The 24,209-nt window shown below is 45.4% G+C and overlaps 1 protein-coding gene across 6 annotated transcripts in view; it reads right to left on the minus strand.

Annotated features, from left to right (window-relative positions):
• LOC100679901 overlaps positions 1-24,209 on the minus strand; it is a 91,197-nt gene that overhangs the window by 59,213 nt on the left and 7,775 nt on the right. The window contains exon 1 of one of the 6 annotated variants that reach the window (XM_031928921.1): positions 9,292-9,312. The exons of the other annotated variants lie outside the window; for them this stretch is intronic. The gene's annotated coding sequence lies outside the window, so the exon portion shown is untranslated. Of the gene's footprint in view, positions 1-9,291; positions 9,313-24,209 lie in introns of those variants that run through there. 6 annotated transcript variants of the gene reach the window in all.

Genomic DNA, 24,209 nt, shown 5'->3' on the forward strand with positions numbered 1-24,209 from the left:
TACGAATAATCATTTTTACTATCTACTACCACTACCGGAGCTGAGTTATACTTTTACGTAACGCGAGAATTACGCGCGGTAGTCCGATCCTCGAGCGAGAATTAAAATTCAAATGTACAATAATATAAGTGAGAAATAAATTCCAATCGCGAGGCGTTTACTGTCTAATTCCGAAAATTATACACACTACAACGCAGAAAAGAAACACGCGCGGCTCTTGCGTTTGTGCGCCGTTTCTTTAGAAAGTGCGGATACCGATATACCGCAATTATAAATTCGCGAGTATGTTTGCGTCACTGCCACGCAGCAGGTGTAAAGAAATTGGCTTTTCAATTATATAGCACTCCTGCTACGTAGCTATATCGGAAAAACGCATACTGGGCTAATTCGCTAATCACACACCGCGTGCCTATAAACAGCCAGAAAGCCATTGTATGTGTGTGTCGTTTTTCTTCCCGTTCAAACATCGCGTCAGCCGCGTATAATAATCCCCGAAGAAACGACTCGGAATTCCACCTCCATCACTTTGCGACAAAGCCGAAATTTCTCGTATGTGTATACGCAGAGCCTCTGCGTAAATCGCATCTCTCCATTATTACCGATAAATTTCGCTCCGACAAAAAAATTATCTCTTCTCCGCCTCGTCGAAGCTACCGCAGCAGCGATAAATCGAACTGAAATTCATTACTCTCTCGTCGTTGTGTATAACTGTAAACCCACTTGATTTATCTCGTCGATTTTCGGCGCGCAATTTTTCGGGGGTAATAGACAATCTAGGGGCGCTGATGCGCTCGAGGTCAGTCCGTATAAATCACGCGCGGCGCGCACTTTGCATGCGAAAAGGGCTCGTCGTATTCATTTTTTCTTTCGTTTTTGCTTCTCCGCGGAAGGGTTAGACGAGTCATCACTTTTTCGATACTGCTTCGGCTGCTGCTGCTGCTCTTTTTGGGGCACTTTCCGCGGTGAAGTCGTAAATAAAAAGTAATTTCGGCAGGGGAATATTTTTCGGAAATGAATTATCGATGGGAGGCTGATTCATGGATAAATGTAGCTTTGACCCTGGGCTATGCTCCCGAGGGCTTTTTAACAGACGATGATGATGATGATGATGATGATGACGACGGCGGGGTTATTATAACGGCCGCTGCCAGTTGTCTTTCGGGTATAATATCATGCATGCGATTATTATTACATGCTCGAGAAATTATATTCTCGCGTGTGTGCGTATTACACTTACGCGAAAAGCAAAAATTACGATAGCTCAGTTATCCGAAAGAACGGAAACTCTCGAATTGATTCCGTACAAGAGCCGACGAACAAAAGTATCGCAGTAGAATAAGCAAAAAATGAAAAAAAGAGTACGACTATGTAATCGCATTATTAATAATCGCGCTAACGACCGCGGCGTTTACGGCTTTTCCAATTTTCCAATTTTGCGAAATGGCCAATTTGTCGAGCCCGAGGAATTCGTCGTGCGCGCGCGCGGAGAGAGAAATTATCGAGGGCGTTATTCTCGCTATGCACTCGTAAATCGTCGGGCGTAAAAAAACCGGCGCAGAGGAGAGTAAAAACTGTACACGGCGGCTCTGTGTGTCTGCTGCTGCTGCTGCTTTCCCGACGTGAGAGAGACTTTGATTGTTCCAGGTTTGCTTAATGGCCGGTGTGTTCTTTAGATTTTTGCGCAGTAAAGCTTCATAGTTATAACCGAGGAGTAATTAAGCTCGTCTATTCGGTGTATGCAAATAAAGAGCTATTAATATCATACATACTCGCAAACGAAGAGTTTATCATTCGCAAACAGCGGTACGATTTGTCACGCGGATGTACACAGCGGACAATGAATATCGTGAGTTAATTTAAAGGCCGTCTACGCGCGGGCAGTGATATTCTCAAGCCATTTGTCACCAGAGAGAAGGGCGTGTGTGTTGCGATTCTAAACGGCTCTTCGTCTGGCTAATTTCGAACATCGCCGCTGCAGTGATGCATGATGGACTGGCACGGCTGACATTGAAAAACGCGCGCCTTTCTCATTTTTCAAACACGTCGACGGAAAAAAAAGTATGCAGGTGTCGAACAATATTCCTGTCAGTCTTTTCTCTCGATTGATATCTCCGCGTGTTCGAGCCGTCAATGCGATTTCGATATTAACACGGGCTGCCATGACAACTGCCAGCTATATTTACAAGCCTGCAGTGTGTATATAGTGCTGGCTTTATCGATTTCGCATTAAATTCGGATCTGTACACAGACGCCAACACCGAAGTCGTGTGCAGTACCCATACACACACACAAGTGTATACGGGTCAGGGGATAAAAACCGTTACGAATGCAAAAGTGATAACCTTCGCGGTAGTGAGCGCGCGCGGGGGAATATAGGGGCTATATATATATATATATATATATATATATATATATATTTATATATAGAGAGAGAGAGAGAGAGAGAGAGAGAGAGAGAGAGAGAGAGAGAGAGAGGAGAGCTGAGCGGCTTCGATGTGCTTAGATAACTTTTAAATTATTCCCGAGAGGAGAGCGCACGGGGTAAAAAAATTCGCTATGCGGATACTCGCCGGCAGATAATCGCCGAACGTTTACTGTTACTTTCCATGCCGCGCGAATAGCGTGCGTATATATAGAAAGTCTTGCTTTGTCTGCGAGCGTCTATGTGTGTGTAGTAGAGAGATAATTGATATTATTTGCGCAAGACGCGGAAAAGTGCGCCGATCGAGTTGTAATGGACTGAGAAAGTCATTTGTCAACCCGAGAGAGATGTGGAGATAAGATACCTGTAACCGTGTGACGCAGCGCGCAATTTAGAATCTTTACACTTCGGTCAACAAAGCAATAACTAAAGAACCTGCGCCGCGCGTGTGTGTATACTCTGAGGCGAAATCCCGGCAGAGACGCGACCAGGCGGCCATAAATTCAATTTATTAAATCAAAGAATCTCTCTCCCCGCGAGCGCTTCGGAGGCTACTCGTGCGCACGCGCAGCATCGTTTCGCGGCAAAACTATCATTTCGATACGTGTGTACGCCGGCAGATATCCTCGCCGAGAGAAGAACAAAACGAGCGCTGTAGACTCTACGCGTGTGTGTGTGTGTGTGTGTATATACCTGCGACGACGTCGGAGGGGGAATATGGCAGAGTTTGCCTCTGAGCAATATCCAAGAGAGCTGAGAGGGAAAGAATAAAAAGGAGCCGAGTCGAATGAGCTGTCGGTCGGGACTATGTAGAACACGTGGAACGAGATATCGCGGGCTTGTAAAGGATGTGATTGATAGCAATATTTGAGAAGCGGCGTTTGGCTGTAAATGCGCTTTCGAGCTCAAGTGAGGAAATTCGGGATCGAACGAAACTGCGCTCGATGATGATTCCTGTAACTGTAATACTGTTTTAGTGCAGTGGTATATAATCTATAAATTTATTAATGAGACGGTATAATGCGGTTATTTATAAGCGCGACTACGTATCCTTCATAACTTATTCAAATATTATATTTCAAAATATACGTATACGGTAAAGTATAAATAAATTGCAAAACTTGTTACATTTTATATACATCGTACACGTCACGAGTGCAGCCGTAAATTCCACTTGAAATCCGCCGAGACATCTTCGGGAGAAGCTTATACGCGCACGAGGATATATAGATAGAACGTTTGAAATGATCATCAAGACTTCGTGGTAGGAAAAGTAGATTATACGCACTTTGCGTAATATCTCGTTGAAACAAGACGTACGGAAGCCTTACACAGCGACGTCACGGTCGTTTCGCCTATCATCAATAAAGCCGTGTTTACGCTAGAAGCTGTAATTTTAATAGCGCGTAGCCGAGCTCGCGCTTAGATGCAATCTCGTAATTACATATCTCATTACTTTTTCGTTTGGATATACCAATCCGAGAGGAGCTACCGCCGCGTGACTTTATTCAAACTTTTACGTTATTGACTAATGATTAACCGCTCGATCTTTTCAATTTCTCATTTTTTTTTCTGCGCAGGGTATGATCCTGCGGCAACATCGTTCCTTCGCTCAAGATATTATCTGAAATCGCTTCAGTCACATCGGTGATTACTATTAAAACGGATCTAACGAGGGACGATTAGCTCGAGATTAAAGGACATAGCGTGCGTGCTAACAATCGAGGCTAATAAAATGTCGCGCAGCGTTAGCGTCTACCGCTCGCTCGTTGGCTCTTCACCTGCAGCTCATCATCGCTCGCTCCACACCTGTGTACGTAATAAACAGTACTCATTCTCTCCACCCCTGGAACTAACTCATTCTAACCTCTTCTTCACCGAGGATAATTCTACCCTCCCGAGGCAGCTCGTATACGTGCCCCGCGTGATGTACACACCGAATTGGTACGTCAAGATTGGAACAATCGATTACGCAGCGGCGTATCGCCGGGTCGTAACCCGTGGCTGAGTTGTCGTGCCGTAAGTCAACCGCTGGTGGTGGAATTACAGGATGTCATTGGCTTGTGGACTGTATTAAAGCAGTTAATCGACAAAAAATGTATCCAATCACCGAACTAGTCGCTCGTCTAATCGTTCTCCAACGCGCAAAACCTACACATCTGCAGCAGCTCCTGAGCATCGAGAGAAACGAGCCATCGGCTCTTCCTCTTTCCACGTCGATTTTTCAGAAACCCTGTATATCGCGCGGCGCGTTATGAATTTATGATTTATTCGCCCTAACCCTCTCGGCTCACTCATACTCGCTTCCTCCTCTCTCTCTCTCTCAGGCGCGCGCGCGGATAGCTCTTATACAAACGAACCTGTGTTACATACACATATCCCTCTCGGCCGATATGAATTACGGCGAGGCAGGCCAGTGACGTGCAGTCATCGCCAATGGCGGACCGATATGTATACGGCACACATATCGCATTCCTTCTCTCTCTCTCTCTCTCTCTTCCTCCGCTTTTCTCTCTGTCTACAAGCTGACCGCTGGAGCGCTACCCTATACTTAGCGCATAATCACCGCGATATACTACATTTATTAGCGGATATAATAACCCCGACAGAGAGAGAGGGAATCTATCCTTTTTTTTCGTCTTCTTCTTTCTTTCTATACGACGCGACTATCGGGTGACTTATTGCCGATCTTTTTTGCTCTATCCCCACGTGCTGGGAAATCGCGATGAGATGATTGCCGGAAACGTGCGCTCTCGCGTATATGGATTTGCTTTACGATCGTCTGTGTATGTGCGTTTTCTGGACTGCCGAGGAAACGAGTGATTTCAATGAAATAAGCACGAGTTGCGTCATTTTATGGGAACTTTGAACCTCGTTGCGTTTGCGTATGTGTGTGTAATATACATGGCGACGAATGCAAAAAGAGGGACACGCGTATAGCGCAGGATTTATTCAGGAATATACGCACTTTTATGATAATGCGCCGACGAGAGAGACGAGGCTGATTAACGTCGGCTAAAGATTTGCTCGAGATCTCGTACAAGTATACGGGCGCGGATGTCGTGGCGCTAAAGTTTATGAAGACGTACGGGTGACTCGAGTTGCCTAACTGTAACTTAATTAGCTCGTAATCCGGTATGCTATTGTTTATCATCGCGAGAATTACACGGCGACACGGAGGGTAAATTCGGCAAACTCGATCCGAGGAAATTGCGAAACTAACGTCATGGGAAAGCTCGTTATTGCGAGAGCCTTTTTTGCTTGAAATTCTACTGAGACACGGGTTAATCCGAGATATTATCATTACAAAGATCCATTCCACTTCCAGAAAATATACCGTCGGACACGAGCTGCAGAACAAACTTATAGTGATAATAAGACTAAGAGATGTAGAGAGCTTTAGGAGAAAAGCGGGAATTAGATTAGCGTATGAAAAACCTTCGAGCGGAAACACACTGCACACGGAGCGTTTTTACGCGGTTTTAATTATCGAGCCGCAATTTTCGAGCGCTGCTTATTAGCGCGCAACAGCTCGACCAAGAATTTCTCGGCTATGCGCATAGAGGGGAATCGTCAATTTATGAATGCGCGCGCGATGTATCGGTCGTATTATATGCTGTTTTGCAGCTGTGCAGCGAGTCGGTTTTACCTTATTTTTCTTCGATTATTCGTGACGCTTTGATTTCACTTATACAGCCGGGTGTAATTATTTCGGAGATGCTTATCTTGACACGAGCCGACTAGAGGATCGTCGCGTGTAATGGTATTCTTTTTTCAAAAACATATCGAATTTATTTCAATTTGCGAACAGAATTCCGCGAATGTCGAAGGAAATTCATATGGACTTATTTCCTCGCGAGCGTTCACCGAAACTTTTATTCGCGTCGTGAGGCATATTTCCGATTTTTACCGAGAAACATAAGCACTTAACGCTGTTATAAGGGAGATATCGCATGCGCTCGACTAGTACAGCATCGGGCCGATATTACGTGTATATTAAACTTGAAATTTGCTTATCTCCACGCGCGTGCGCCACTGCTTGTATCGTCTCTCGCAAGGTCGTTTTCTCTTCATAAATCCTATATGTACGGGTTTAAACGTATGTATCCACGCATATTCGCTTGGGCGAACTGGAGATATATTGAAATCCATAAATTGAAAATTGTTTATACTCGCGAGAGCGCAGCTCTTACTAATTTCTGCCGCACGCGAGGTTGAGTCGACTCAATTATTTTTGAGTATACAAGTGAATGAAAAAAAAAGTTCGCATCGAAATGAAACTTTCCAAGACACAATGTCTGTCCGTATTTATTGTCATACCCCTCGCAGTCGCTATCAATTTCAATTTCCCTAATTCCCCCCTCGCCCATTACCGGTCGATCTGTCGAGAGAGCGAGTTTTTATTTATCGCCTTTCATCAACGCGGTAATTAAAACCAACAAGCCCTTTTCACCCCCTACTTCGTCGCAATATACGCACACAGCATCGACAATTTCGGCCGCGGCCGAGAGTTATATATTTGTCAGTTCCTATTACCGACAGAACTAAATAATACGCACACACATGCTCGACGCGCAGAAAAACTCACACGGGCATATATATCCAGAGCCCCCGAGTTCGTTTCTCCCCCACTACCACGAGCTTATGTACGCCTCCTATGGTAGTGTGTGTGTGCGTGCGTGTGTATATACATACACCTTTTTTGCGCGGCTGCAGCCCTCTGCGCCTCGCTTGATTTATGTTTATTAGAAATCGAGTGTAGCAAGATTCCTCGCATTACCCGGACAAGCCGCGAGCGCCGGTATATAACCTTGTAAAGCCAAGAGAGAGAGAGAGAGAGAGAGAGAGAGAGAGAGAGAGAGAGAGAGAGAGAGAGAGAGAGAGAGAGAGAGAGAGAGAGAGAGAGAGAGAGAGAGAGAGAGAGAGAGGAGAGAGAGAGAGAGAGAGAGAGAGAGAGAGAGAGAGAGAGAGAGAGAGAGAGAGAAAGAGAGAGAGAGAGTATATTCGCGCAGGAGAGAGAGCAAGTGCATGAAGCGCGCAAGAGGGGAAAAATCGTTTAGCGCTTATAAAATGAAGTTTTCAGATGTTTTAGCGGGGGACGGCGCCAAACATGCTTTTTCCGGCTCTTTTCGCTCGCGGATGCGCTGCTGCGAATTTCGAAAGTGAGAGACGCGTCGGAGGATTTTCGCGTTTGTTTAAATTGCAGCCGAGCTTATTGCCGTACAACTGGTTCCGCTGCGTGTTCGCCTCTCGATGGTGAATTTATTAAGTATTTTACGATTTTTTGGCTGCCTACAATACCAGTAGTGGTATAATATGTATACAGTTTATACACACTATTGCTGCTTATCGCCTGCGGGCGAATACGTGCGTCTAATGACTCTTCCGGTGATGCGCGAGTAACCTACAGCGTAGTCGAATTTTTTCGGCTGCGCGCACAATAAAACCCGGAATTTTACGAAAATGAAATCCAGTTCTCTCTCTCTCTCTCTCTCTCTCTCTCTCTCTCTTTCTTCGGACAAACGACTTAATGAATCTCCCCACCTCCGCCCGCGCGTCGTCGTCGTCGTTGTGTGTCGAAAAGGAGAATCGCAAGAAACGGAGGGAATAAACAGCGAAGATGTACTAATTTTCCTCGGGTCAACGATGCAGCGAGCCGAGGAGAGGAAGGAATCCCGAAGTCATATAAGAAACCGACAAAAAGCCGGACGACGCAGAGGAGAGAGACGCCAACGGAGCTAAAGGCCAGCGATATATAAAACGAGAGAAGAAGAGAGAACGACACTGCGCGTATACAGAGCTGAGGAGAGAGAAAAAGGCGAAGCCAAACACAGGAACTGAGAGGAAGAATAAGAGAAAAAGGAGCGAGGTAGTTGAGCTACGGCTATGAGTGTCTGCTGCTGCTGCTGCTCTTGTACCGGCGCGCGCGGAAAAAACGGCTATCTTTCTAAAACGAAAGACTCGACGAATTCGTGGGACTGATGCTGTTACGTCGAGAGGAAATTTATTATCGAATTAGTTTGTTGTTCGCGTTTTGCAGCGTGTTTCCTTGACAAAATTATGCGACAGCATTCGCGAAGTTCGATAAGATAAGCATTCCCCTCCACAGCGACGCGTTAACGAGTTTGATTATTGGCCTGCTCTCGTGTTCTTACAGTATATTGTTCAAATACACACCTACGTTTGACCAACTAGATCCCGGCGATAAAGTAAGAGCGCAAACTTCGGAGAATACGAAGAAGCATCATCATCGGCAGCTAAAGAAGAAGAACAAGCCGCAAGAGAGAAGAAGAAGAAGAAGAAGAAGAAGAAGAATAAGAAGAAGTCCGGAGAAGAGGTTTCGGAGGGGCACGTTAAGAGCTACACGCGGGGACAGGCTCGCAGCACTTTTACGGTATTATTTGCTCAGGCCCACTCCACACCGACCGTTACTTTCGTTTTAAATAATAGGCGCCGCGCCGCGCGAGTGGATTCTCTCTCTCTCTCTCTTCCCCCATATACACCAGCTATATATACGTATACCTCACAGGAGGGAGAGAGAGAGAGAGAAATTCTTTTTTCGAGGCTCCGAACTGACGCCGGCCCATCGGCAAATAAAGGCGCGCTGCTGCGGAGGCTACCACGCACGAGAGCGCATTATATCGAGGCTGCAGAAAGAGAGGCGCGTCCGAATATTCGATTGCACTTTGGGAATTTATGAATTTATTTTTTTCTGTAACTCGTATATTGGGAACGGATTTGTTTGGGAGTCAATGCTTACCTCTGAGCGATTTTTGATCTGGTATACTGACTTCCTAATAGAACGTTTACTATAGTTTCGACTTTTTACATACGTAATATTGGTCAATTCTGCTAGGGTTTACTCTTACCTTGTTATCGTTCGATCATATGTGAGTCTCCATATTTCGTAAGCGTATATACACGTGATTGTGGATGCTTACCTGGAATAAAAAGAAAATAATTCGTCAGCTTAGTTTCTAGATATTCACGCAGATTGTGAAATTAGTAATATTAGACTAATACGCCAACAAGTCGCCGAAATCATCGCCGACGATTGAAAATGTAAATTTGAGCAAGCATCTCTTAGCCAAACATTCGTGAATCAGCCAACGCGATAATCCCACAATTAATAACCCATCCATCCATTAAAAAAGCAAATATTGCCGCAGTAGTAAACGCCTCGTAAACCCGTCGAAGAATCGTCAAAAAATTTCTCCTCCGAAATCCTCGTGGTTTGGTGAAAACATTAACGCTGACCTATTTCTCTTGATCCAACTTTTTGTCTCAGCTCTCCCGAGTGTGTTTGCTCTATGCTACCAGTAGCGACAGACTCCCTCTCTCAACTTTGGGCTCGAATTTTCATTGTGTGTTTACACGAGCGCTCCGCGCTACCGACTCGTAAATGAGTGTTAATTCGAGAAAAGTGCGTCGGAGACGCTGGGAACGATGCACCGAGAGATAAATTGATTTACGGAGCTGTATAAAGGGGGGAAGCTTCTATTGTGGCTGCTTTTCTCGCCTTTATTTTTCTGCGTCGGCAATTTCATATACTTAGCTCGGTGTTATACTACGTGAATGTGCAGGGATACGGGTGTGTGCTGTTGTAAAAGGATCTCGCGCTAGACAAGCGTTGAAGTATAGGAATAACAATCGCCGCTCATGTGATCGATCTCACTCGGTCGTTCGGACTATGGTTCATCATAATGCAGCGCGTGTAATTAAAAACAAATCGCTCAGACCGAGTGTCGCTATACACTCGATATCGCTGTCATGTACCGAGCAATTAACAAGTCCGCGTAAAAAGACGTCGCCCCGTGTAAAGTAAGCAGTATAAAGCCGATTTTTTTGGTTGCATTCCTCCGGCCCGGGTGTAATTTTTTATCAGCGAACATCTCCCTGCTGCTGCTGCTACAGCGTTTTTTTACGAGGAGCAAAGTTTTACGCCTAGTAGTAGTCGGGCTGCACGTAATAAAAAGCCGTCGAAAATCGTAGTAGTCAGTGGATATTTTTCGTACGCATAAATCCTCTCTCTCTCTCTCTCTCTCTCTCTCTCTCTCTCTCTCTCTCACTCTCTCTCTCTCTCTCTCTCTCTCTCTCGTCTTCTTAGTGTGTGTGTAAGCGTTGGCCGTTCGCGTCGTGTTTGCCACTCTCTCTCCCTCGTCGGTGTACACGAGCGCCTTCTTGTTCACTTTTTGTGCAGCAAAAGTAATATTGCGCGACGAGAGATGCGCCGGAGATAATATTTTTCGCGGCTATTTTTGCGCGACGTTTTGTTTTCCTCCCCCCTCTACTCTCGCTCTCAAATTTACCGCTCGTTTATATTTCGGAGGCTTTCGGGGTGTGTCTCCTACGCCGTAAGTGGCCCTGAAATTGCCCTCGTTTCAGGCGGCCGCCGGGAAAATAACACACTTAATACATCAATTTTCCCGCAGGTATAGAAATTCCTTTCCCATAACCGACCTCTCGTAGTATCTTCGGAAATAAGAGGATTGACAGCCCTCCCGGACGAAATTTCTATTTACACAACTGCACACCGTCTTGGCTCCCTCGAAAGCAATTCTCCGCCCAATAAATCATTTCCGAAATATATATACGTGTTATATGCGCCGATGGCAAAAGGACCGGCAAAAAATTAACACTCGCGGTTAAATTCGAAAATATCCCAACCCCATCAAGAGTTAAATTATCGACTCCTCAACGAGTGACACTCAGCTCGGAGGAATTTAAAAAATATGTACCCATACGCCCGGGCGAAGCTCCAAGGGGGACTGAGAGAGGGAGTCGAACACGGACCATTTAACTCTCTCTCGGCCCTCCGGAGATCGATGATCGTCTCGGCCGCTGCTGCTGCTACTACTTATTGGCTCCGAAACTCGTTTCTCGTAAAACAAACGTTCCCGCGCGTCATTGCGAGCGAGCCCTGACAGACGCGATTAATTGCGATTAATTGGAGCTTTTATTATCCTATACGAGAGAGAGAGAGAGAGAGAGAGAGAGAGAGAGAGAGAGAGAAGCTGCTGCTTCGTGATGGGAGCCGATTCGGGAGGCTACTCGCGTTTGATACCCTGCGGGAGAATCTGCATATCGTGTCACGAGGGGCTTCGAAGATTTTACTTTCGCCGGGGAAATCGCGCTTTTGAATTGATGGTACTCCGCTATTGTTGCCGTACCGACATTTCGAGTGACTTATTGTTACGTCATCGCGCGATAATCGGTATTTCATTCATCCCGAATCAAGCTCGATCTCCTGCGGATTCTAATTGAGTCTTCAGGCTAATTAATGAATACTTCGCGTAACGTCATGATTCAAAAGCAATGTTGCACAATCATCGTCTCGAAATCAATCGAAACCCCACATATATTGTTTTCACCTCTCGTCATTACCTCTGCACTCCAATCGTATATCCCTAAATCATCGTCTCACCCAATAAATCCCACCGAATTATTTCAAATTTTCATTCCGGCTCATAAAGAATCCGAGAAATCCTCAACCGCGCGCAACTATTCTCTCGGTCACACCGCGAGAGCCGCCTGAAAATGATAGACTCCCGACTCGCTCGAACGCGACGCCTTATGCAAATGGGCCGGCCCCGACTCATCCGTCCTCCGCGCGTCTACTATCCCATGTTCCCCCTTTTGTTTTCCTTTCTCTCGCCGTCTATCTCCACGGTGGGCCGGCGATGAAGTGATGAGCGAGCACGGCAAGAGGAGATTCAAGATCTATACTGCAGCGGCTGCGCCGGTTCAAGTGTCAGTTCGTTTTTCATCCCGGACGAGAGACTCGACATTTCGGTGGCATTCTTTGGCCGTTGTTTCAGCGTTTGAGGACGAGATTTTTTTCGGGAGATATTGCACGGGCGCGTGATAAATTTCAGAGTATCACAAAGGAGTCGTTCGTTGGCGAGGATGATTTATCGTTTGAATTTCCCGGCGAAAGTATCGAAGAGGCGATATCGATCGCGCTGTGACTATACGAAACGGACGTCCTTCGCGGTGTCACCTCATTAAGAGCGTAAACGCGGTGATGATAAAAAGCGAAAATACCCTCGCGACGCGGAACATTATTCGGAAATTTCAGATACCGCGATGATCCTCAAAATGTTTTCCCGCTTCGACCGCGAATAAAGCATCCGCCCCGCGTCTCTCCTCGACCCTATCACCTCTTAGGATCTAGTGGCTTTGGAATTGCGCGAGCGCGTTGCCTTTTAAAATCGCACACAACACCCTTCGGGTCAAAGTTACAAGGCCCCGACGCGACGCACATTCTTCCTCCCGTTCGGGAAAATAATGGGAGGAGAGAGCGAGCGTGTGCTGGTGTCGTACGAACGCGTGAGAGAGAAATCCCCCTTATAACATAAGACGAGGAGGAGGAGGAGGAGGAGGAGGACGACGACGACGAACGTACGTGTATACGAAACTCGGCTACCGGAGCTACACACGGACACCGAAAAATCCCGGGGCCCTTAGCTCACTTTTAATGAGCCGGCGATGCAAATGAGCGGGCCCGGCGTTAATATAAAATTCATTGACCCCCTTAATGCTCCTCATTTATTTTCGGCAGGATTCTTCAAAGCGACGCGCCGGAACTCTTTCTCCCCCCTTTCAGCTCGTCCCTCCGCGCGCTGTTTTTCGGATTTTGCGCTCGTTTTTTTTAGTCGCCGGTTGTTCGGCTCTTCTTCTTCATTAATCTTTTTCTCAAGAGAGCGAAAGACAAATCTTGCGCGTATGCGGGGATATTACGTGTATACGTCGGTACTTTTATTTTCGTTTAAGAATTCACACAAATTCACTTCCACTGTAGAAGTTGCTAGAACTTCAGCAGAAGGATTCATAGACTTAACCAGTGGCCAAAGTCCACTTGCAGCTCCTATACGCTATAAATTTTGAGAGAGAGAGAGAGAGAGAGAGAGAGAGAGAGAGAGAGAGAGAGAGAGAGAGAGAGAGAGCGGAGAGAGCTTTTTAAAAGCGCGATTTTTCGAAACGACGCGATGCGCGCAATGACTTTAACAGAATTTTTCGCCGCGAGCCGAGGTGGTTTATGGCTCTCCGCGCGCAGAATTTTCGGTCGCGTATTTACACGCACTTAAGCTTGATGTGCGTTGTTTGCTTTAGATCGATGAGATAATTATCGGGTCGATAAGAGCGTTTTATGTACAGTGTCTCTCTCTTGCTCGAAAGAGATGGATTAATGTTGATTCCCTATCGGTATCCGGAATCTCAATCAGCCGAAATTTACGCGCCAAAGAGAGTGTGGCCTTTTAATAAAACTTTCATAAATGAGCGATTATTGAATTATACTTTTCGCGACGATAAAGTTATTTCGCTGGGTCATTAATAAAATTGATCACGTGCGAGTTCGGTCGCCAAATCATTTTTCAATTTCCAAGCGCAATTATAAAAGCGCGTAGCTCGGAGAGCAGCCCGCACCGCGTCAATTAAAAATCCGGCTTAAAAATCACACACAGCAGCGTGCAAAAATGTTTAATTAATTTAAGACTCTCCCTCTCCCTGAAAATAAATACCCACGCGACCGAACAACAAGCGATAGCTTTTTGCCCGTGGGCAGATCGCATCGTCTAAATTCTTCACTCTGAAATTAACTACTTTAATCTAATTACGGTTCAAGCGCGCGTCTCTCAGGTGACGTTGTTTTGGCAGCTCGCATCCGGCAAAAATGACGACGCTACTAATTAGCAGCGCGCGAGAGGAACTCGGCCCTTTTTGCAGCAGCAGCGATTATTATGTGCCTCAGCGCGGATCTTTTATTCGGCGCGCCGCCGACGCGCGGAGCTTTCTTTTTTTTGGACGGTTAGAGGGGCTATTGTTTCGCAGGTATTTGGGCAGTTTTTTCTCTCTCGGCCAGAGGGAGAGATGGGTATGCGATATTAATGTGCGTACCTGTGTCCTGTTTTATCGGTGGACGTGGATTTTTCGAATTTTTGGCCGGAGGAGGATGAATACACAAGGTTCGCCGGATATGGGTATGAAGTAATTCTGTTATCGATGGATGGGAGTACATAAATTATTTTTTAGCATGATTGTTCTACAAACTGCATATATTTCAGAACTAAAGAGGCGCGAACAAAATCACCGTGTACCTTATTCGAAAGCAACATAAAATTTCACTTCCTCAAAGTAAATCTCGAAAAAAAATCATCTCAACACCCGAGTATACCGAACAACGACAATCCTCGGCAAGAACAAATGCTCCGGCAACCCAATAAATAAAAGCCGAGACTTTTTCTTCCCCAAACGCGCGTCATCATCCTCGTTCGCCTCCTCCTCTTCTCGGTCCCCCGCTGAAAGTCCAATTAATAAATCTCCGGTCTCGCGCACGGAGAACTTCGCTCTCTCTCTCTCTCTCTCTCTCTCTCTCTCTCTCTCTCTCTCTCTCTCTCTCTTATACTCGCGGATCGTTTAGCGCTCTTCTTCCCATACACAAACGAGCTGTTCGCTCTCGAGTGCAGAAAAGCCGAGCGAGAAAAGGAACAAGCATACTGCGCCATGCGTCTTCATTTAGGTGAATGAAGCCGTCAGGCAAGAGCGAAACTTTCGCGTGAAACTCGAGCCGCGGAATATGAGGCGTTCAATTTGAGGAATTCCAATGTGAGAGCATTATGTCGATGTTGAGTTTTGGGAAATCAACCGCTGGCTATCATTACAATTGTTCTCGCATATAATACTGTAAAAAGAAAATGTTACACTTATTAACAACTGCAGTAATTGAGAAAAAAGGCGGCAGCAATGAATTTGAAACAAAAGACAATACAGACGTGCAATTAGCGATGGGAGTATGGTGCGCGAAAGTAAAAACAAAAATGCTCGGCGCACGCGAGATTAGAGCATCGCAACGCGGTGCGGCAGGAAAAACTCGACCGCGGAGAACAATCGTCACCGGAAGCCGCGTTATGACACACACTCGACTCTCTCTCTCTCTCTCTCTCTCTCTCTCTCTCTCCATACACAAAGCCTGCGCCTGTCGGATGCATCCGCCGCAAATATACATACGCGCACTACATCACGCGAGTGTATCCAGCGCGTCGATAAAAAATATATACCCTCTCGAATGGGAGCTTTTGCGTCACATCGTCGAAATTGTCGGAAAAAAGAAGGTTGAACTTCCGGCGAACGAGCTGACCAGAGAAAAGAATATACGCTATATACTGCGGTGAGAAATTTACACGCGTGTTTGATGGCTCATTGTCGATTGTTATTGGGCTCTGTGTGCGCATATGCGCGAGATAGATGTCGAAGTGTTAATTGGAAGCGAGAAGTTAATTGTCGAGTAATTACGATGGGGTTATAATTATTCGGGTAATGAGAGTTGGAAGATTTTTAGCGAGAACAGTTGCTCTACTGTATATATACCTGGAAGAGATTACGTTATACACAAAAGATTATGATCTTCTGACGGTGTAATGATCTCATTTGTTTGCTTTTAGAGAGCACATCGTAGTAATTAAATAAAAGTGTTTACACTTAGAGGAATGCAATTTCGACGATCGGTAAATGGCTAAAAATAAGCTTTGAGAAGTCAGCAACGAAAGGCGAGAAAAAAAAATTAAAACAAAAAATCTCAAGTATACGTATAAGCTAAGGATACAGGAGGCGAGGTATGAAAAGCCCCACCCGAAGCGCCTTAAAACTTTATCAGCCCCATAAAACTCGAAAGCCGCGTTCGTGCGCCATCCCCAAAGTTAATAAATTCGAGCAGCAGCAGCCAAAAGTTGCGTTGCCGCGCAAACGGTAAATCATCCTCGAGCCTTTAAAACGTCTGTCGGCCGGCTGCAAGAGAAAGAGAGAGAGGGAGAGAGAAAGGGAACTTGACAGGATATACCTACAACGAAGAGATAATATAATTCTCCGCAACGTAATCTCACGGATTAACGAGAGAGTCGCGCTGCTGTCGCGCACATGTGCCGCTCGCGCTGAGAGAGAGTAAAAAGAGAGCCTATTTCAAGCCGGCATCCGAAAATAAAATTCTCTCAAGAAAAAGAGAGAGACTTTCCGGCCGACTGCGCGCTCCGCGAGTATTAAGTAAGATTTAATGCTCGATTTTATGGGCGCCGCGTGGTTTTCGTTTTTGCCGCGGCTGCTTTTTTGCGACGTAATCATGCAGATGTGATCTGGTTCGGAAGGTGCGATTTTGAGGTATATATGCGGACCGCTGACGATCCCGAAGACGACAAGAATCAATTGCGGCCGTGGACCTTTGGTATACAGGTATACAGGTATATGAAGATGTACAAGAAGGTTTAAAGAAGTATTGCGTAAACGACGTATATTATATTTACAATATTTGCAGATTTATTTGTCGCTATATAAATAGATTCCGGACTAGCATTCTTCGCCAAAGATTCGCTCGTTCGCCGCCAACGCTTAAAGTCGCGTTCAAAAATAAACCGAGCAAAAAAAAAAGACTTCAAACGTGCAGGAGCCTCGTATACCGAGAAAGCGATACACGCAAGTGTCGTAGTAGAAGCCGCTGGACAAAAGCTCGGTAATTCGCCATTGAGCCTCCGACTACTGACGCGTCAGCGCTTCGTCCGCGTATGAATACGCGCTAAGCAGATTTGTCTTTTCAATCTCGGATGCATGTGGGAATACAAATTACAATGGACCTCGCTCACCTCAAGCCGAGGATATATATATATATATATATATATATATATATATATATATATATATATATATATATAATAACTGCGGCGCGCTTTAGCCCAGACCGCAAAGAGAGAGCAAGAGAGAGAGAGAGAGAGAGAGAGAGAGAAGCCCTTACGGTCTCGCGTCGCGAGCTACTTTATTCGAGTAGTAGTTGCTGCTGCTTACCGACTTGTATGTAGCGTCTTAGGTTTTTTAGGTTAGGTTGCTGCTAGATTGTCAAGTTCGTGGGCGCAAAAGAGGGATGGAGTCGTAAGCGCAGTAATTCAATTATTACCGGTGATGCTGTGTGACGAAGTCGCAGAATCATATGCTTATGTTCGGAGACGTCGTGTTAGGTTGAGTTTGCATGAAGGTCGACCTAGGGTCGCGTCGTTAGGTTTGACGGATCGAATGAGCGTAGTGGCGATATTATCTATTTGTGTTTTCTTTATTTTGAAATTAAAGATCGATTATTCTCGCTATACAAGTATCCTCAATCTACGCAGGTAAAAGTGGACTTTAAGTGTGTTCACATGTATCCGCAGGCTTCATTTGAAATTCGCGCCGAATAACCACCGACCTATTATCCTCATTCGCTACTCCTTTTCTCTCCTCTTCTCTGCGCCTCTCGTTCCAGCGCGTTTTTTGCGAAGAATCAAAATAACTATTTATGCTAATAGCGAAAACTCGTAAAGCTGCGTTAATAAGTGACGTTATTACTGGAACAAGGGCTTCTCGGCGCATTTGCATTTTTTTCGACGGACGGAGCCCGACTTATTTATTAACACTTAATTTTCGTTGTAAATTCGATAATGCAGCTTGAACTAATACCGCCTCCTTGCCTTCTCTTTTTGCGGCTCGTGCGTGCTAATTTTCTCGATTATATATCGCCAGGCTCGCTCTTTCAGAATGCTAATTTTTTGCAAATTCATTGATCACACTTCGGAACGAGTTTTGGAATATAAAATTAATTTGCATGCGCGCTCGCGTCGTCGGCCCGCTGATATTTCAATCGAAAAATAGAAGATTTTTTAACGTTTAATTTTGCTCGAAGATAAGCCGCGATAAATTATTTATTTATCCATGCGCAAACAACAATGAAGTCACGCGTGTGTCGAGCTTTCAAACCACGCAAATATTTTGATTTCTCCCACACTGGTCTCTCCCTCTAATTTTTAACTCTGGACTTCACGAGAAGAGGCCAAAGGCGCGACGCCGCGTCGTGTCTGCAGCAGCGTCTTCGCGTTATAGCATCAGTGTATAGAAGGAGAAAGAGAGAAGAGAGAAGAGTTAGACTGCATTCTATTAGCTTTGCCCCCCGGCCACCGCTGCCGCTCCTCCTTCGCCTCTCTCTATGTGTGCCGTGCGAGAGCGCGGGGCCTATTTATATGTCCAAGAGAGGAGCCGCTGCCGGCCAAATCAAAGACTAGTCGCAAAAAAGTATTCGGGAGAGGAGAGAGCCGAGGGATGGGATAAAGGAGGAGAAGAGTAGAGGATTAAGGCTGGGATATTTACTGTTTATGGTATATTGACTGCGTTTGGAATATGCAGGGTTTGGTTGTTGTGGGAGGTGGAGATGTTTGATTTTCGGATGAATTTTGGTGTGGTAGATATTTGAATTTTGTGTAATAAGGTTGAAATATTAATTTAAAGTGAAGACTTGTTGACCTTTTTTCTAGATTTTTTAAACTGGGCAGAGTTAATAAACAAAATACTTGGGTACAGTAATCCTCAGTTTCTCTTTGAACCGAAGGCACTTAATAAAACGAGCAGATTTCCTAAAAAATCGAAGCCTCGTCCATCTGCCGGCATCCTCGCCGATTTACCTACCGGCAATTACCTGCAGTTCCAAAAATCATTTCCATACCGCGGCGCCACACACAATAATTTTGCATAATTTCGTAAATTATACAATTCCTTCCTGCCCAAAAGCCAATCCTCTCTGCCAACGAGAAGCGACCTACAACGCAAACGAGGAAAGGACGTTCTCTCTCTCTCTCTCCTCCAGTTGGCTGCAGCGATTCCCAGGCACGGGTGTGTTTCTCGGCCTCCAAATTGGACGTTTGTCTTTGTCGCTTTTTTATTTCGCGCGATAAATTTGAAATTTGCACGCGCGGCAGCGCAGAGAGAGAGAGAGAGAGAGAGAGAGAGAGAGTCGCCGGGATTTTTTTCGCAGCCGGGGATTTAATTGTCGAGCGAGTCTTACAAGCGAATCCTTAAACCCCTAATTTATTGGCTCGCTCTCGGGTAATTGTGGCCATTGTACGAAAAAAGGACTGCGCACTCGAACGAGAGGTGCAATGAAACTACTGACGCTGAACTTTCTGTTATTTTCCTTATTTTCGTTCTGCATTCGATAAATAACGAAAATTTTGCGGAATTTGAAACGTTAGCGAAACGACAGGAAACAGCGAGTCGTATTTCAGCGAGAAATCGTTTAAAAGGAGCCGAACGTGAATGAACGCCGATGCTTTCCATTGATCTACGCCGACGGCCAAAAAGCAGCGGGAAAGTGATTAATTGGCGGTAATAAGTTGCTGACGCGTCGCGAAATTGCCGACGAAAATATATTTTTCAAGGCGAACTACCGCCGCTGGCTCTCTGACGCTTTTACAGCACACATCCGTTGGGTCAAGTGGACGCGATGAATTTATAGAAACGAGTTCAGAACACCCTTTGAGTTTTGTTAAGTTTATTCATGCCAAAGAGATAAATCCGGCGACTGGCGAATATCTCGAAAGTGTCTCGCGCCACTATTTACCAACAATGATTATTTCTCGACGACAGATATGTTTCCCGTCGTCGCAGTGTATGCACTGGAGTATTTTTAAGATAATGGTGAAAGGAAATTATGGTCAGTGAATGGATAATCATGCTTGATCGAGTTTTACCGTCTAATTAACCGTTTCCGGCACGCGCTGTTTCCCGTCGTCGCAAATGCATAGAAAAAAACTATAGAAAAGGTACAATTAAGAGTTCTCAAAAAAAAAAAAAAAATTGCTTCTATTATTTCTCGGCGAGAAATTTAGACATAAAGATCTCAACTCAACACTTCGTTCCGCCTTCTTTGCTTTCGAATGACGTCTGTGTATTTTAAGAGCCGACCGTACACAGCGCGCGAATCGCAAGTCACTCAAAAATTCAGAACGAACCCTTCACAAGCTCCACTGGAATATACCACATATTTTACACGGTAAAAAGCGCAACCAGCTGCCGGGGAACAACAATTCGAATCCCTCGGCACGACTCCCTGCAATTAGCAAAGCCGTAATGCGATATACCTATCGAGAGCTAATTAAACCCAAGCAGAAAAAAGCGAGTGCAACAATGCCGGCAATTTAAAATTCATGCTCGACCGACTAAAAGCACTCGGGAGGAGAAAAAAAGAAAGATCCATAGAGACAGATCAAGCGCGGATTACATGCACTCGTGGTAGCGGGGAGTGGGAGAAGCGATTACAAGTGCAGCCGAAGCGTGACTATACCTTCTCATTCACGCGGCGCGCCGAATCATTGATTGCGCGCGTGCGGCGCTGTGTTATATAGTATATGTGTGCGGTATATTGCGGACACTTTTACGAGCGGCTACTGCAGCGAGCTGGTTGGAAAACAGCGTGGGTTTGCGAGAAATTTTTTCCTTTCGTTTTTTGCCGTGCGCAGCTGAGATATTTTGTTGATTGATATCCGAGGGAGTTATGAACTGGCTGGAATGGAAGCTATTATGCGCGCGGTGTGATCGGAGAAAAATCGGTTTGGGTTATTTATCACATGGCGTGGCCCGTTTCTTTTTCTCGGAAAAATAAATTTTTGTACGATCGGATAATGTAATCGGTGGCTTTTGACCGGTTTGATTGAAGTGTCGATCGAGATTAGAAATGAAAGTGCGATTTCGGGATACCGATTTCGTACTCTAGAAAAGCTATGCGCAGTCATAAATCGTAAATTACAACTCAATGCACGAATTTCTCCATTTAAGTTATACAATTCTAATCACGAAAATTCATTCACATTCGGACAAATCCATATCGGCATAAATACACCCACGTTTCCCCCAGACTTCCTTTATCAATATTCCCCCTTTGCACAATTTTTCACCCACTCGACACACATACACACACCTCTATACATCTATCTCTATTTGTAAATCCACGTACGTACACAGTCTCGTTTCTACATACGGGAGCTGCTCTGTGGCCATATCTCTCGGCTCCATCTCCGTGTCTTTTCGCACGCGATAGATCGAGCTGTTGCTGCTGCTGCTGCAGTAGCGCAAGCCGCGATGCGTATCGCAAGCGAGAGAGAAGTAGATAAGGGGCGCGATCGAGAACCAATGGCTGTAATGATTTCCTCAATTATGCGCAGCACTGCGCCCATGTATGTGTGTCTGTGTGTGTACTAATGCGATAGATATTTCGTTGGATTGCGCCGGGGTATTTGTACCGGATGGCTTATGAGCGGATTTTTACGGATTACGCGCGGTATTATGTGGGTCAGTCGATTATTTCCTCTTTTTCGAGTGCACGATCGTTAGCGCGTTCTAGGATTTTAACTTCTGAGAATGTGTGCTCCCTGTGCTCGTTTCGAAGATTGCACAAAGTTTAATTGAAGTTATGAACCTTTTTCAAATGCTCTGCTGGGTGATAAACTCCGGTGATTCTCGCGCGTTAGAATTAATTTTAGAAAATAAAATGTGGATATACCAGTCTTATCTGAATTTGCATTTATCATCGGGTTTGTGTACTCTGGAGCGCAAAGATTTACGCTTCGTTCATTGAATACGGTAATAAAAAATTATTCAAAAAACGAAACGAATCTCTAGCACGGAATCGTGATAGCGATGACGTAAGCAAAATAACACATCAGTGCCATCGTTGATCCATCCCCCAAGAAGCGAACCCATAAAATACTTCTCCCGCAACTGTGTCACACCGGCAACAACAAAATCTCTTTCTCTCGTATAACTCTAAGCGCCACACAGACCCTCTCGCTCACCTAAATCGTGCCACCATACACTCGCTCTAATCAGATATCCCTTATAAACTCCACATAACTCGCGGGCGATGTGCGCGCGCCCCGTTAGATCTACATTCTATTTATTTTTCCGCGCGCGCTAATGAATAGCCTTGCGCTCGAGCAGCAGCAGCCGAGGACCCGTTTTTCCTCTCCCGGAAAGTGGTAGCTGCAGCGGTAGCGAGAGATCAACGGGCCCCTTTGTATCGCGGCTCGATATACTTTATTACCGTCGCTGAGCCACGGATGCTGCCGTTGCTGCAGGTTCTGTCTTTCTTGCTCTATACCGGTTGGGAAGAAGATTTTTCGAGATGCAGAGAGAGAGAGAGAGAGAGAGAGAGAGAGAGAGAGAGAGAGAGAGAGAGAGAGAGAGAAAGCCTGGCTATCATCGACTCATGCTTTGGATGTTGGTTTAGCCGTTCTTTTTGTCGAGGATTATTGATTCTGAACGGTGCAGGCTTTTGTCGAGAGTTCCTTGTTTATTTATTTTCGGAGGCTGGTGCGAGAATAACGATTTGAATAATTTTGCATATTTTATGAATCGTGTATTTAATGAATGTGTAAATTTGTTGGGACTTTCGTCGAGTGTACGCGTACGAGTTATGTAAAGCAAATGTCGTAAAAGCGAGAGTGATTTTTCCGCTCTGTTTAATACGCGCCGGACATTTATAAAGATAATTAATGAATCGAGTAAGAGAGAGAGAGAGAGTCACTGCGGGAACTCTCTTATACTCAGCGACGCAAGGAGTCGAAGCGCCAGCATCGGTTACATCAAAACACACATCGCATACGAAATCTCTCCCTGCTCTCAGTTCTCGAAATATAATCATCTCTGCACTGCAGATCCACTCTGCAATTATAAATGCAAGATTCTCCGCGAAATAACCCACATTTGCGCAACATCAATTCCGCCTAACTCACTCGCCTACATCCTAAAACTAGTCTACCCGCGGAAAAATTCCATGCACACGAAAGAACGACGACGACGACGACAACACATGCCGAGAAGAAAATTCGAGCTACTATATACACACACTCCTCTCTTCGTCGGCGCATCCATTTCCCAAGCGTGTAATCAGCGCACTGCAGTGTGTACTACTCCTTTTTTCGATTATTCTACAGCTCGAGGGGGCAAAGGCTGCTCTTGCTGCTGCTGCTGCTGCTGTGTACACACGGAGAGAGAGAGAGAGAGAGAGAGAGAGAGTCGAATCGTCCGTCTTGATGAAAAAAGGAGCTGGCTTTTATACGTGGAGGGAGTCGGCGCAGTACGTCGTTATTACAGTTATTACACCGGCTTCGTCCTTCGCAGCGAAGTTGCTGCTGCCGCCGTTGCTGCAGCTGCATAATGCGTACGTGTGTGCGTACGGGGGACGAATGGCTGGGTGTACAAGAGTAAGTGCACAAATGTGCATTTATACGGTCATTGGTTAGCCGCGCAACAAAGTTACTTTTTCCGAGCATTGTCATTACCCTGATGAATATCCTTGAGAGGCGGGGGGAGGAAGGACGACGGCGATATGGGAAAGGGAAGAGAGAGGAATGTAAAGGATGAATCGTTATCTTTTCGACGAGAATCAACAAAATTCGAAATTTTAAACATAAGAGTATTGCCATTCTTCTAAAAATATATAAACAACGTCGACGTGCAAGAGAAAAATAACGTCGCCCCAAGCCTTGGATCTACACCTGTGCCACACAGGAGTGACAACCTTTTTGCCGGCAGCAGCATATGTATATTCATGCGTGCACACACGCATGACGATTAAGCGATCGCCCATGAGCTTTTTCTCCCGATGCTGCAGCCCCCGGTTGATAGAATAATTAGCCTCTCTTGCGCGGCAGGAATTTCATTTCGCGAGATGCGCTTTCGCGTATGTATATATAAACGCACGATGATTATACAAGCGCGTGGGTGGCGATACAGCAAAGGATGCGCGCGAGAGCAGATATCGCCGCAGTCGGACAACTTTTTATCGCGGCTATTAATTAAAATACCCACACGGTATATTTCTGTAACTTTGTCACACCTTTCGCGCGTTTATACTTTTTGTTATAGATATGCAAATTTCAAACGAAGAAAAAATTCCGCCGCGCTTTTTGCATCACCCGTTAAAATATCACTTCTCTTCTCGCGC

This window comes from Nasonia vitripennis, chromosome 4 (genome assembly GCF_009193385.2).
Source record: "Nasonia vitripennis strain AsymCx chromosome 4, Nvit_psr_1.1, whole genome shotgun sequence".
Lineage (NCBI taxonomy): Eukaryota > Metazoa > Arthropoda > Insecta > Hymenoptera > Pteromalidae > Nasonia > Nasonia vitripennis.